Consider the following 12961-nt stretch of genomic DNA (forward strand, 5'->3'; position numbering starts at 1 on the left):
GGCATAAAGATAGATATATCGACCAATGGAATCGAATAGAGTGCTCAGATATAGACCCTCTCATCTATGGACATTTGATCTTTGATAAGGCAGTCAAGCCAACTCACCTGGGACAGAACAGTCTCTTCGATAAATGGTGCCTAGAGAACTGGATATCCATATGCAAAAGAATGAAAGAAGACCCGTATCTCACACCCTATACAAAAGTTAACTCAAAATGGATCAAAGATCTAAACATTAGGTCTAAGACCATAAAACAGTTAGAGGAAAATGTAGGGAGATATCTTATGAAACTTACAATTGGAGGCGGTTTTATGGACCTTAAACCTAAAGCAAGAGCACTAAGAAATAAATAAATAAATGGGAGCTCCTCAAAATTAAACACTTTTGTGCATCAAAGAACTGCATCAAGAAAGTAGAAAGACAGCCTACACAATGGGAGACAATATTTGGAAACGACATATCAGATAAAGGTCTAGTATCCAGAATTTATAAAGAGATTGTCCAACTCAACAACAAAAAGACAGCCAACCCAATTACAAAATGGGAAAAAGACTTGAACAGACACCTCTCAGAAGAGGAAATACAAATGGCTAAAAGGCACATGAAGAGATGCTCAATGTCCCTGGCCATTAGAGAAATGCAAATCAAAACCACAATGAGATATCATCTCACACCCACCAGAATGGCCATTATCAACAAAACAGAAAATGACAAGTGCTGGAGAGGATGTGGAGAAAGAGGCACACTTATCCACTGTTGGTGGGAATGTCAAATGGTGCAACCACTGTGGAAGGCAGTTTGGCAGTTCCTCAAAAAACTGAATATAGAATTGTCATATGACCCAGCAATACCATTGCTAGGTATCTACTCAAAGGACTTGAGGGCAAAGACACAAACGGACATTTGCACACCAATGTTTATAGCAGCGTTATTTACAATCGCAAAGAAATGGAAACAGCCAAAATGTCCATCAACAGACGAGTGGCTAAACAAACTGTGGTATATACATACGATGGAATATTATGCAGCCTTAAGACAGGATAAAGTTATGAAGCATGTAATAACATGGATGGACCTAGAGAACATTATGCTGAGTGAGTCTAGCCAAAAACTAAAAGACAAATACTGTATGGTCCCACTGATGTGAACCGACATTCAAGAATAAACTTGGAATATGTCATTGGTAACAGAGACCAGCAGGAGTTAGAAACAGGGTAAGATAATGGGTAATTGGAGCTGAAGGGATACAGACTGTGCAACAGGACTGGATACAAAAACTCAAAAATGGACAGCACAATACTACCTAATTGTAATTTAATTATGTTAAAACACTGAATGAAGCTGCATCTGAGCTATAGTTTTTTGTTTGTTTGTTTTGTTTCTTTGTTTGTTTGTGTTTTTTGTTTTTTTTCTTTTTTCTTTTTATATATTTTTTCTATTTTTTATTTTTATTATTATTTTTATTTTTTTCTCTATATTATCATTCTATATCTTTTTCTTTGTTTTGCTAATTCTTTTCCTAAATCGATGCAAATGTACTAAGAAATGATAATCATACATCTATGTGATGATATTAAGAATTACTGATTGCATATGTAGAATGGAATGATTTCTAAATGTTGTGTTAGTTAATTTTTTTTAATTAATAAAAAGAGCTAAAAAAAAGAAAGAGAAAAACTGACAACTCAAAATTCAATATGCAGCAAAAACAAATTTCAAAACATAAGGAGAAATAAAGAATTTCTTAGGCAAACAAATACCAAAGGAATCTTTGCCAGCAGAACTATTCTACAAAAAATGTTAAAGGAAACTTCTTAAAGCAAAAGGAATTTGATATAGGCCACCTAATTAGAAGTTTACAGGTAAATGATGAGTATCAGAAATAGAATAAAATCTTTTTGTTTCTATTTAATCCCTGAAAGAATTGACTGAAGAAAATATCTTATAAGGCTTAATTATAAAGATGGAGATCAAATCACCTTTGTTAGATATTAGGAGTGGACAGGGTGACTGCAAATGTGTAATAGAAATATTTTATGGTAAAAGAATTCTTCTTTATCAGGATTGTTGCTAGTTACATGAGTCAGTACACTTCTCCAAACTCACAAAACCATACTCCAAAAGAAAAGTAAAGTTGACTGTATATAAATTAAAAAATAAAAACATAAAGTGATAATAGTTAGCAAATTAAAGTAGCTGGATGAGCGAGAATAATATAGAAAATAGAGGAGGTTCTAATTAGTTACTTACTACACAGTAATTTCTGCATTGTTTACCACAGGGGCCCAAGTGCCTAAGTAATTGACATTTGCCAGACTTCCAATAAATATTAGATGAATAAATTAACAAATGAATGAGTAAATGAGGCCTGATAGAATTGAAAGAAACTACCTGGGAAATTCAGAGAGATGGTGAGGATTTTTAAAGGGGAACAGAGTTTAAGAATATTTGTTACCGAGATTTTTAAAACATGTCAGAGAGGGAGCCCATGTGTTCCCTTACCTCATGCGTGTGGTCCAGTAGCTCAGGGGTCCTAATAAGAAGAAATGAAACCACACTTTAAATACAGCACTTCTCTTATCGGTGTTCTTAAAGTAAAACCTCTAAAGCAAGCTAATACTTTTCAAGAAGAAATGAGGATTTAGGATGGTGGTAAGTGAATAATAAACACAAAGAGGTTAGAGGAGAAAACAGGTTCATTTGCTCAATCCATCTTCTAAAAGCCTGCCCTAGAAGTCATCTAATGAAGGATATACCGATCAGTGAAATGGAGTAAGACATAATATTGGCTAGAAAAATGGAAGGTAGGGGGAGTATGTTGAAATTTTCCAACTCAATAATATTTCCAGGAAAATTGTAGAAATTCCATTCTGAAATACTTAGAATGAACACATTAACCATTTGGAAACTTGCCCTAAGTCATGTTCATGCATGCTAATGCATATTCATGCATTGGAAAGAGAAAAGCTTAATGGAGAAAGGCTCTTCTCCAAATGGTTTTGAGTCCGATGATTGCACAAGCCCTAGATAATATCTGTACCCTAAATAATATCTGTACAATAAAGAGGGTGTTTTGTTAATATTCAGGTGAAAAATTTAGGGGGTTAATTTTTCTTCCAAAGTGAATATCTGGTAAAAGTGGGCCATTGTTTTGACTATTATACAGCTTTTAGGTCAGCAAGTTTTCCATAAATGGTCAGCTAGCATTTAAATACTTCATACTTTTCAGGCCGTATGGTCTTTGTCACAGCCATCCAGCTCTGCAGTTGTAGTGTGAAAGCAGTCATACCCAGGACACAGACATATAGGTAGGGCTGTAATCTAATAAAATTGTATTTGCAAAGTCAGGAGGTGCCATACTTGGTCTGTGGGCTATACTTTGCTAGTTCCTGATCTAAAGAATTATTAGAAGAATGTCACAGGGAAAAGTACATTTTAGTAATAGGTCATCATAGTTTTTTTCATTTAAATGAAAACTACCAAGGTGGAGTGCAGACATGAACTGGGACCAGCTACAAGGAGGGTCCAGCCTTATTCAACTATAATAGAATTTCAGTGGGACTGTTTCTCTTGAAGAATCGGATCTCTTGATGACAAATGTAAATGAAGGAAAATCTCACATACAGAGTGAAAATTCTGTGACTGAGCATTTGCAAAGGCTGTGGTTTGCTGATCCAGCCTTGTACTTATCAGAGCAGGGGGGAAGAGAATTGGAAAGCTAAATGGAAATGCATTGTATCTTCCCAAGGTGCACATGAGAAATGGTAAAGGGCTAATATATGTAGTACAAAAAGAGGCGGTGAATAAAAGAATTAAAGGTTTTCATATTCATTCCCAAAGAGTCAAGATTCATCAATAAGATGGCCAGACAATTATGCTCCAAGAGTCTTGGCAAAATTTAAGATTGAGAATAAGGCCAGGATTGAAATATCTCAAAAATAGCCAGCCTTCTAGATAGGTCAGTTGGGGATTATTATGGAATGTAGATCCCTTGGGACATAATAGGCAGGATGGCTATTGTCTATAATGTCACTAAAAATTTCAAGAGTAGACACACGATCTCCTGTGTAGCGGTTGAGCAAGAGAACAAGCTCTTATTATTAAATTAAGAAGATAAACTGATGCTCAGCTGAGGCATCTGTTATCTGCCTCTATGCATATATCCTGCCAGAATAGCAGTATTCTATGGATGCTGGATCCAACTCCAAATTTTAGAGGAACAGTAATTTTCATAGTAATATAATTATAGCTAACTATGGTTGCCTATTTAGCATTATCAGGCACTGCTCTAAATATTACATCCACTATCTTATTTATCTTTAGATAATGAGATTATTATTATCTCCATTTTTCTTATAAAGAAACTAGAAAAGGAAATATCATGCCAATGACAACTCTATGCTATTAAATATTATACTATGTTTTCACATAGAAAGAATATTTTAATTGGCAATTGAAGGATTCATTATAAATGTCTTTAATAATGTTGTGCAGCTCAAAGAGTGATGGAGAGGGACCTGCCAGCTGGCTGACATGGATTCCACACAGTGGCATTTGCTATAATCCAGAACCAGTCTTCAATGTCAGTAAAGAATTTACCCAGAAACAATCAGACTCCCTGTGGCCGATTGCACTAGACTGATGCATAGCGCCAGTTCATGCTGTTCCTTTTGGTTCATCTATTTACAGAAGAAAGTGTATGTTTTCAATGGAAAGAATCTGAAAATCCTTTCTAGTGTACTTCCTATCTCAGAATTGACATAGCCATGACCTCTATTAGTAATCAGAAAGTTACTTGATGTGAGTTTCTGAATTCTAGCGCTTCAGATATGAATTGTTATCATTTATTCACTTGCCTTATCATTGTTATAACTCAGGGAACAGCTGTGCTGTATAGTATTCTGATAAAGTGTATCAGAACAAGGTTATAGGTAGCTTCAACTTAATAGTAGATAGCCTCAAATTAAGGATGGCTAGAATGTTAGACCACACTCTAGGATAAGGGTACATTTTCCGTCCAAATGGTGAGCTGGGTTTTGTTTTCACGTAGTCAGGCTAGGCAGGGAGCACGAATAAAGATATGGTTATGGTTACAAATGGGAGTTAATGTTCAGATGGTAAAGCCAAGTAGGAGATCATGGGTGCAGTGAAACAGACAGTGCGGTCACTTTGAATGAGGGGAGCAGACAAGAGGAACCTGGCAACTGTTGTCACATACTTCTGAAACCAAAAGTGGCTCTTGCTCCCAGAGTGAGGACTACCTGTCCTCTGCTCTGGATTTAACCAGCTGTAAACCTGTAATGGAATAAGGACTAACTGTCTTTGTTCCCTCCACCAAGGCAGAGATCTCTGGGTGGAGAGGATTGTCCCGGAAATACAGTTCCTCTGTCAGATCCTCACCCTTAAGACAGAGCACTTATGGCTTTCTTTACAAATCTCTGCTTCTTCTCTTACCCTCTTAGTAGTACACGCTATTTTGAACAAGCCGATGTTTAACAGGACATTATCAATTTTAGGAAGTAGAAGCAATGCTGTATTGCCAGTTAATAATCACTACTATCTCCTGTCAGCTCTTTTTTAATGTATGACTCAGCTTATAAGTCAATTAAAAATAGTTTCTTCTCTGAAAATGTTAAGAATTGATTTTATGAAAAACAAAATATGAAAGTTGTTACTACCATGAACTCAGACCAGGATGTAAATACTATACATTTTGAAAAGAAACACTGAAAGTGTGGGAAACCATAAGATTGGGAGACTGAGAGATTTAAATAAAGGAACACAGAATCTGATCAGTTCCAAATTTTCTTTGTGTTCAATATTGTATGATTTTATGATTCTAGGATTTAATCATCTTCTTTATTGTCTCATATCTTGTTAATAAGCTTTATTTTTTCACTTTCATACACAGGTTATCAAACTAGGATGCAGTAAGATCCTAGTTTGCCCCACTTTCTTTTTCTACATCAATTATTGGCCAGATCATTGAGTCAGGGAAAACAACAGGCCTTTATTTTCAAATGAGCTATTTTCTTTATATTACTTTGGTTCTGCAGACCTAAAACAAATTGTTTCTTGTTCCTATCAATTGCTTGGCTTGACTTTGTATTTGCTTCATTACATTCCTGAATTGATTTCTTTTGTCTGTTGGATACATTCTTCCCCAATATTTTATTTCTCAGAAATAGTTAAGTGGGTGACAACTATAAAAATAAGTGGATAATTTATTCCTATTTCTCATACTTCTGAGTTTCCCACCAACTGTCCTACCACAGCATCAAACAGTCAAATTATTTTCTTTTTACTTCTAGGCTAGTATGGGTGCTTTGCTTAAGGTCTCTTGGTTGAACTGATGAGTAAATCATAAACTTAATCCTCACTGCACATTTTGTCACCTCACTGACAACAACCCAAAAGTGAGTGTGGTCTGAAGTTCAAATTCTAGCAAAGATAATATATGTTGTGACCTGGGTCAAACTTGTTGCCTTTTCTAACCTAAATTTTATCTTTGACATGAAAGTATTCTGGAGAGAAGTCCTACTTTTTTGTTTGTTTGTTTTTAATTATTTTCATTCACATGGTCAGAAATTAACTTAAATATCATCAGCAAATTTTTTATAAGCAAAAAATATTATTCATCTTATCAGTTTGGTAACTGCTAATCCATTATAGGGTTTATCACAATTTAGTGGTTAAGATCATGGTATTCTGTGTAAAATTGCATAGGTCTAAATATCTGTTATGCTGCTTACTAACTTTGTAGCATTGAGTAGCTTACTTAAATTGCCTAAGTTTCTTACTCTGTAAAAAATACACTATCTCATGGGATTTGATGATATAAGGCAAATAAGGTATTTAAAATAATTTCCAACAAGATAGTAAGTACATAATAAAAGTTAGCTATTAAATTATGTAAAAAGGATATGCTAGATATGTGAGGAATACAAAGTTCCTTTAGATGTGATGTCAGCCCTTTAGTATATAGAAAATTAAAAGTTAAGAGAAATATGTAATTGTCTCTAATGGTTTTTATTAAGATTTTATAAGATTATGACCATAAAAGTCCTTTGCAAAATTTAATTTGGGAAATAATGAAATATGTCATTACTAATTAAAGTGGACATAGTTTACCATAAAGGAAAGTCTCTAGTTACCTCCCTTTATCATCAAATACCATTTGAACTAAATTTTTTTTAATTATGAAATATTTAAAATATTGTCTTCAGCAACAAAGAAATCAGAATAATTTATCAGTCTGTGAAGGAATTGTCTTAAATCTATAGGTATGGCTCTGGGAACTTAAATAAAATAAACAGATCACACACATCAATTCTGAACTGCAGGCTGGCCCAAATTTTCTAACCTGAGTAGGAAGTCATTGCATATTTTTGAATATATACTGTAGAAATATGAATTTCTTTAAACTGTAATCTTTTTCCCTTTCTCCATTAAGGTGAGTGATTCTGTCTTTTTATAAGAACATATTTTGGGGGGTGCATGGTCCAGGAATCAAACCTGGGTCTCCTGCACAGAAGGTAAGCATTCTACCACTGAACCACCCATGCACTCTCCTCTTAATTTTAATGAAACTTTTTTCATTGCTTTACATAGGAAAATTTTAAATTGATTAAAAATCACGTTTTTAACACCCACTGCAGTCATCAATGTGATATGAATGAGGAGAACGGCTGCTGCCCTTACCTGGCCACAGTGGAGAATGACAAACTAAAGTGCTTACACAGACTAAAAGAGGCTGCATAGCAGGGATCTCAGTGAAATCCCCTCGTTTTGTCAACTGTCAAAGTCCCAGGAGCCCAATTGCACTTCCCCTCTGACCCCCGAAGAAAAATACCCCAAAGAAATGGTTGAACAGGCAAAGCTAAATTCATTCATCTTAATGCAGTGTAGGAGAAAAATCACCAATGTTCCAGAAAGGGGAATCTGAGGAAGAATATATGACAAATTTTAGACCCTAGTTTGGGTGATTTTAAGAAAAGTGTTGCAAGACAGATAATTGTTGAGAATTGTGTAGAATTAATGATATAATAGTTTTGGATTACTGGGCAAAGTTAGCAAGTGCCTCAAAATAAATCCTTATAAGCAGCTAATTAGAACTGATAAGTAGGCTATTTAGTTCAAGAGCAACTATTTCCTAGGTCAAGTAGTTAAGTTGTTTTTGCTTATTCTAAATATTATTGAACATGTAGCGAGGAAAGTATGCCCAGTCTTAGCGTTGTCCAATTTAGGGATAAGACATTATGTTGGCTTTAGTTTTCAGGTTGCACAGTTAGTAAGGACGAACTTTGATTTTAAACTCAGGTTTTCTTCTTCCAAAATCTTTTAAGATTAAACATTATGCCACAGGGCTAAACTATTACATGCAGTCACTGAATCCTAAAACAAGCACTGTTTTAACGATTCCTGTGCTAAATTACTCATTTAAAAATCAGCCTATTGAATCATCCACTCCATGTGAGCAAATCAAGCTGGAAATAAAGAAAGTATATGAATGGTATAAATATTTAGTCAGGAAGCATTTCTTGGAGAAAAAAATAGAAAGTCATTTGCAAGTGAAAAGAAAGAAAAATAATTGCTTACCCCACTTGCTATTGTGATGCTTATCAGGTTTTTTTTCAAAGTTCATTCATTTTTCAGTCTGGCCTAGGAAGTGGAACTGAATTAAATAAATAAGTATCCATTCTCAAACACTATTTTTGTTGTTATTGCAAATGTTAGCCTAGCGTTCTGTGATTTCAAGCATGCCTTTGTGTATAATGTTCAACAGTAAAACATTTTTATATACTTAGGGTTTTATAAAAGCGCTTTTACCTGCTACTTGGTAAACAGTTATTGTGCCTACAAGGCTGTAATTCACTTCAGAGTTTTCTGCTGACTTTATAAATAACAAAAATATATATTTTGAATGCTTTATTGCTCATTTTAAAATCTCAAGGCTAACTTTAGAGGATTGGCATATTTCCTGAATATACTGCATATTTGTGTGTATATTTTTATATGTATATGGGTATATATTTATATACATATAAATGCATATGTCTGTATATGTGTTTGTTTCCCCCAGATTTGAGGACTAAAATGCTGTATAAAATATATAAAAGTTGTCATCCAAGTATTTAAATATTTGTAATGAAGGAGAGGAGTGTATAATATAAATTCTAGATAACACAGTTGATGATAATTACCTTTTAAAGATTATAAATAAATAAATATACCTATCATAAATTTTGTAGCTCCAAATGATAAAAATTCAATTCGAAAGTGAGGATCATTTGTTCCTCCCACAAGGAAAGAGGATGATGCCTTTGGACCTCAGGGTGGGGGAGAAAAAGAAGCTCCCAAGAGCGAGGAGGGTCTCATCAGAGATAAGCTTGGAGAGGAGCCAGGCTCTGTCCTGGGCCTCAGGAACCACTGAAACAGGTTAAAATATGCTACCTTTCCACTGATCACTGCTCAGGTTCTTTAAGGGAGAATGACTTTGAGTGAATATTTATCTTCGTATTTGTGCTGTATCCTTTTCATCTCCAGTTAGCTATGTTATAAGGGGTGTATTTTCACATTCAGTAGCTGACCTTATGACATAACTAATTAGGTGGTTTGGTAATCTGTTAAATTCATGGCTCCCAGTGAATCACTTCTCTTAGCATTTACAATCTGTGAATTCCCTTCTTGAATCTGGGATACATCTGTAATTCGTTTGAACCATTAGGATAAAGAGAAACAATTCTAACTCATTCTGGACATAAGACGTAAGAAGACTTGGGAGCTTCCACTTTTGTACTTTGGGGAAGGTATTTGGATACCCTGCTAGAAATATGATGTAGAGAGACCACAGGGAGGCAGAGGCCCTGAGCCTCCAATGGTTATCAGGGGCATCCCGTTTAACAATCTAAATCTATTACAATTTAGTCTTGTTGATTCTAGTTTTGCTTCAAAATGCACAATTGTGTGCCCAGTAAAAAAAAAAAAAAAAGAAAAAGAAAATACTATTTACAAATATATTTACCCATATTTTTACTAGCACCAGAAATCTTTAAACTGAAATACATTCTAATGCCCTTCTCTTCCTCCTATAAGCATTCCTGTAAGACAGATTTGGGCATAATGAACTCCCTCCATTTTGATTTGTCTTGAAAAATGTCTTCTTTTCATCCTCATTGTTAATGGACAACATTGCTGAGTCTATTATTCTCACATAACAGTTTTTTTCTTTCAGCACTTTAAATATGTCCTCCCACTTTCTTCTGGCCTCCATAGTTTCTATTGAGAAATTGGATGTTGCTCTTATTGTGGATTCTCTATATTTGACATGTTATTTCTCTTGCAGTTTTTAAAATTCTATCTTTGTCCTTGGTATTGGGACATTCGATTATAATGTGTCTTGGTGTAGCTCTGTTTGGGTTCGTCCAGTTTGGTATTTGTTGAGTATCTTGAATATATGTATTCATATCTTTCATCAGATTTGGGAGGCTTTCTGCCATTATTTCTTCAAATACTTTTCTGACCTTTTATCTCTGTCCTCTCTTTCTAGGATTTCTCTGATGCTATATTGGGATGCTTCATGGTATCCTCAGGTTTCTCAAGCTCTGGTAATTTTTTTTTTTATATTTTTTTGTATCTTTCTCCTCAAACCTAGACAATTTCAATTGTTTTGTCTTCAAGCCTGATCCTTTATTTTGTCTTCACTGTAGATTTTTTTTACTTCAGATTTTGTAGTTTTGAGTTCCAGAATTTCCATTTGGTTCTTCTTTATAATTCTACATCATGATGGAAATTCTCTATTTGTTCATATATCATTTTTTTTATTTCCTTTAGTGCTTAGTCCATGTTTTCTTTTAGTTCATTGATCATATTTATGAAAGTTGTTCTAAGGTCTTGGGTTAGTAATTAAAGAAATGATGCTTCCCCCAGAATATTTTCCATTGAATTATTTTTTTCCAGTGACTTGGCTATTATTTTCCTGTCACCATGTATGCTTTAAGTTTTTTATTGAAAACTGGACATTCTGCCTATGGTGCTTTGGTCACTCTGGAAGTCTAGTTATGCCACTTATCAGACCACCAAACTGAAAAAAGGAGGAAAAAAAAGAAAGAAAAGGAGAGAGGAAAAGAAAAGTACTAATAAAGAGTCAGAATGCCCACCAAAAAAAAGAAAAAAAACAGGAATGAAAAATAAAGTGTACTGCCTTTCCAAATCTCTTGTTATGTGCTGGTGGGAAGCCAGAAGCTGCTGCTTTTGATACCAAATCCTAGGCCACTGTCCCAGATTATCCCTTAGGGATCTGCCAGACCCAAGAGTCAAAACAGAGAAAGAAAAAGAGAAAGTAATATACTAGCTTTTAATGTCCCTATAATGCTGGTTTAATGCCAGAAGATGCTACTTCCTAGAGAAGCATCTACACTGAGCCCTCAGAGATCTGCCACACTAAAAAACACAAGGAAAGGGAGAAGAAACCCAACCAATGATAAAATGCACTGGATCTTTAAAGCCTCGTAGATTTTGGTATGAGCCCAGAAGTCACTACCTCAGAGAAGGCTGAAACTAAGGCCAAAGTCAATGCCAGGCCCTCAGGGATCTCCCATAATTGGAAATGCCCATGTAGAGAAGGAAGAAAAAAACAAACAAAAGAACTAGCTCTTTATATACAGTGGATGCTGGTGAGAGATGGAAGCACTGCTGGCCAGAGGGCTAAAACTAAGGCCAGCTTCTGTGCTATTCCCTCACAGATCCCCAGACAGACCTTGACTCTTAACCTCAACTTTTAGAGGAGGAGATTTTCTCTGCCAGCCCTGGCCCCAGCCACCACTCCGTGACTCTTCCTGCATGGCCACAGCTGTGGCTGTAGGGCTGAGCAATGGGAACCGGTCACAGGTTTGTGATTCAACTTACAAAACCTGGACTTTTTGAAGCGCCTCACTTCCTTTGATGCTCCTGTAGCTCTTCTACATGTCTGTCTGGTTCCAGGGTTAATTAATTCTTAGTTAATTCTTAGTTGATTCTAACTTTCCAGCTCTTTTATTTTTCTGTTGGATGAGAGTGATTTGTAAACTTCCTACCTGTGGTGTTTTTAGTAAATTATTCCATGATGCCAATGCAATAGTACTAAACCATATGGTTACTTGTAATTTATAGGGAATCATTTAGTAACTTAAGATCATGTGTTAGGTTCATATTCATCTCTTATTGTTTATTTAATTATTCATTTATGTTGTTACAAATGTTTTACTATGAGTTGTTTATATTGTTATCAAATTCTTTTATGTGGAAATGGTTTTGATCTCAATATTCTGGTAGGAAGCTGCACCCTCAACTTAGACAAAGTTAAGTTCACAAGGGCCTATTAAAGAAAACCACACGATTAGTGCAGACCCTAGTGCTAGCAGTAGTACAAACAAAAATTACTTGGAGCAGGGTTCTAAAATGATTGTCAGAATTCAGAGAAGAAAGCTGTATGGATGTAGCCTCCTGCCAGGAGTCATAGCTTTATAAAGGGTAAGAAAATCAACAGAAAAAAAGATGGGTGAGGAAATATTCTATTGTCACACTCTGCTTGCATCTCCATCTTCTAAAAGTGCCTACCATTATTCTAATTCAACTGGAAGCTAGAGGACAAGGGGGTCCACTGATATAATCTATAAGCATAAGCCTTCCAGGGCAAGAGAATCGTGAAGGTAGGTAGGGTGAATCTCGAAAAATAGCATATTTGGGCTATTTAAAAATATCTGAGTGCTGCCATTGTAATAAATTGGATGCTGATCTAGTTTGCTAGTTGCTGAAATGCAATATACCAGAAACAGAATGGCTTTTTAAAAAGGGGAATTTAATAAGTTGCTAGTTTACAGTTCTAAGGCTGAGACAATATCCCAATTAAAGCAAGCCTATAGAAATGTCCAATCAAAGGCATCTGGAGAAAGATACCTTGGTTCCAGAAGGCCGATGA

The 12961-nt window shown here is 35.2% G+C and overlaps 1 long non-coding RNA gene and 1 other non-coding gene across 2 annotated transcripts in view; one reads left to right on the top strand and one right to left on the bottom strand.

The window, feature by feature from the left end:
• The window catches only part of LOC143653112 (uncharacterized), a 121936-nt gene that overhangs the window by 41538 nt on the left and 67437 nt on the right, over positions 1–12961 (top strand). The window lies entirely within an intron of this gene.
• On the bottom strand, positions 7498–7568 carry TRNAR-UCU (transfer RNA arginine (anticodon UCU)). The gene has a single exon. It is a non-coding gene; the product is annotated as a tRNA-Arg (tRNA).

The sequence above is a fragment of the Tamandua tetradactyla genome, chromosome 13 (genome assembly GCF_023851605.1).
Source record: "Tamandua tetradactyla isolate mTamTet1 chromosome 13, mTamTet1.pri, whole genome shotgun sequence".
In the NCBI taxonomy this organism is placed as follows: Eukaryota; Metazoa; Chordata; class Mammalia; order Pilosa; family Myrmecophagidae; genus Tamandua; species Tamandua tetradactyla.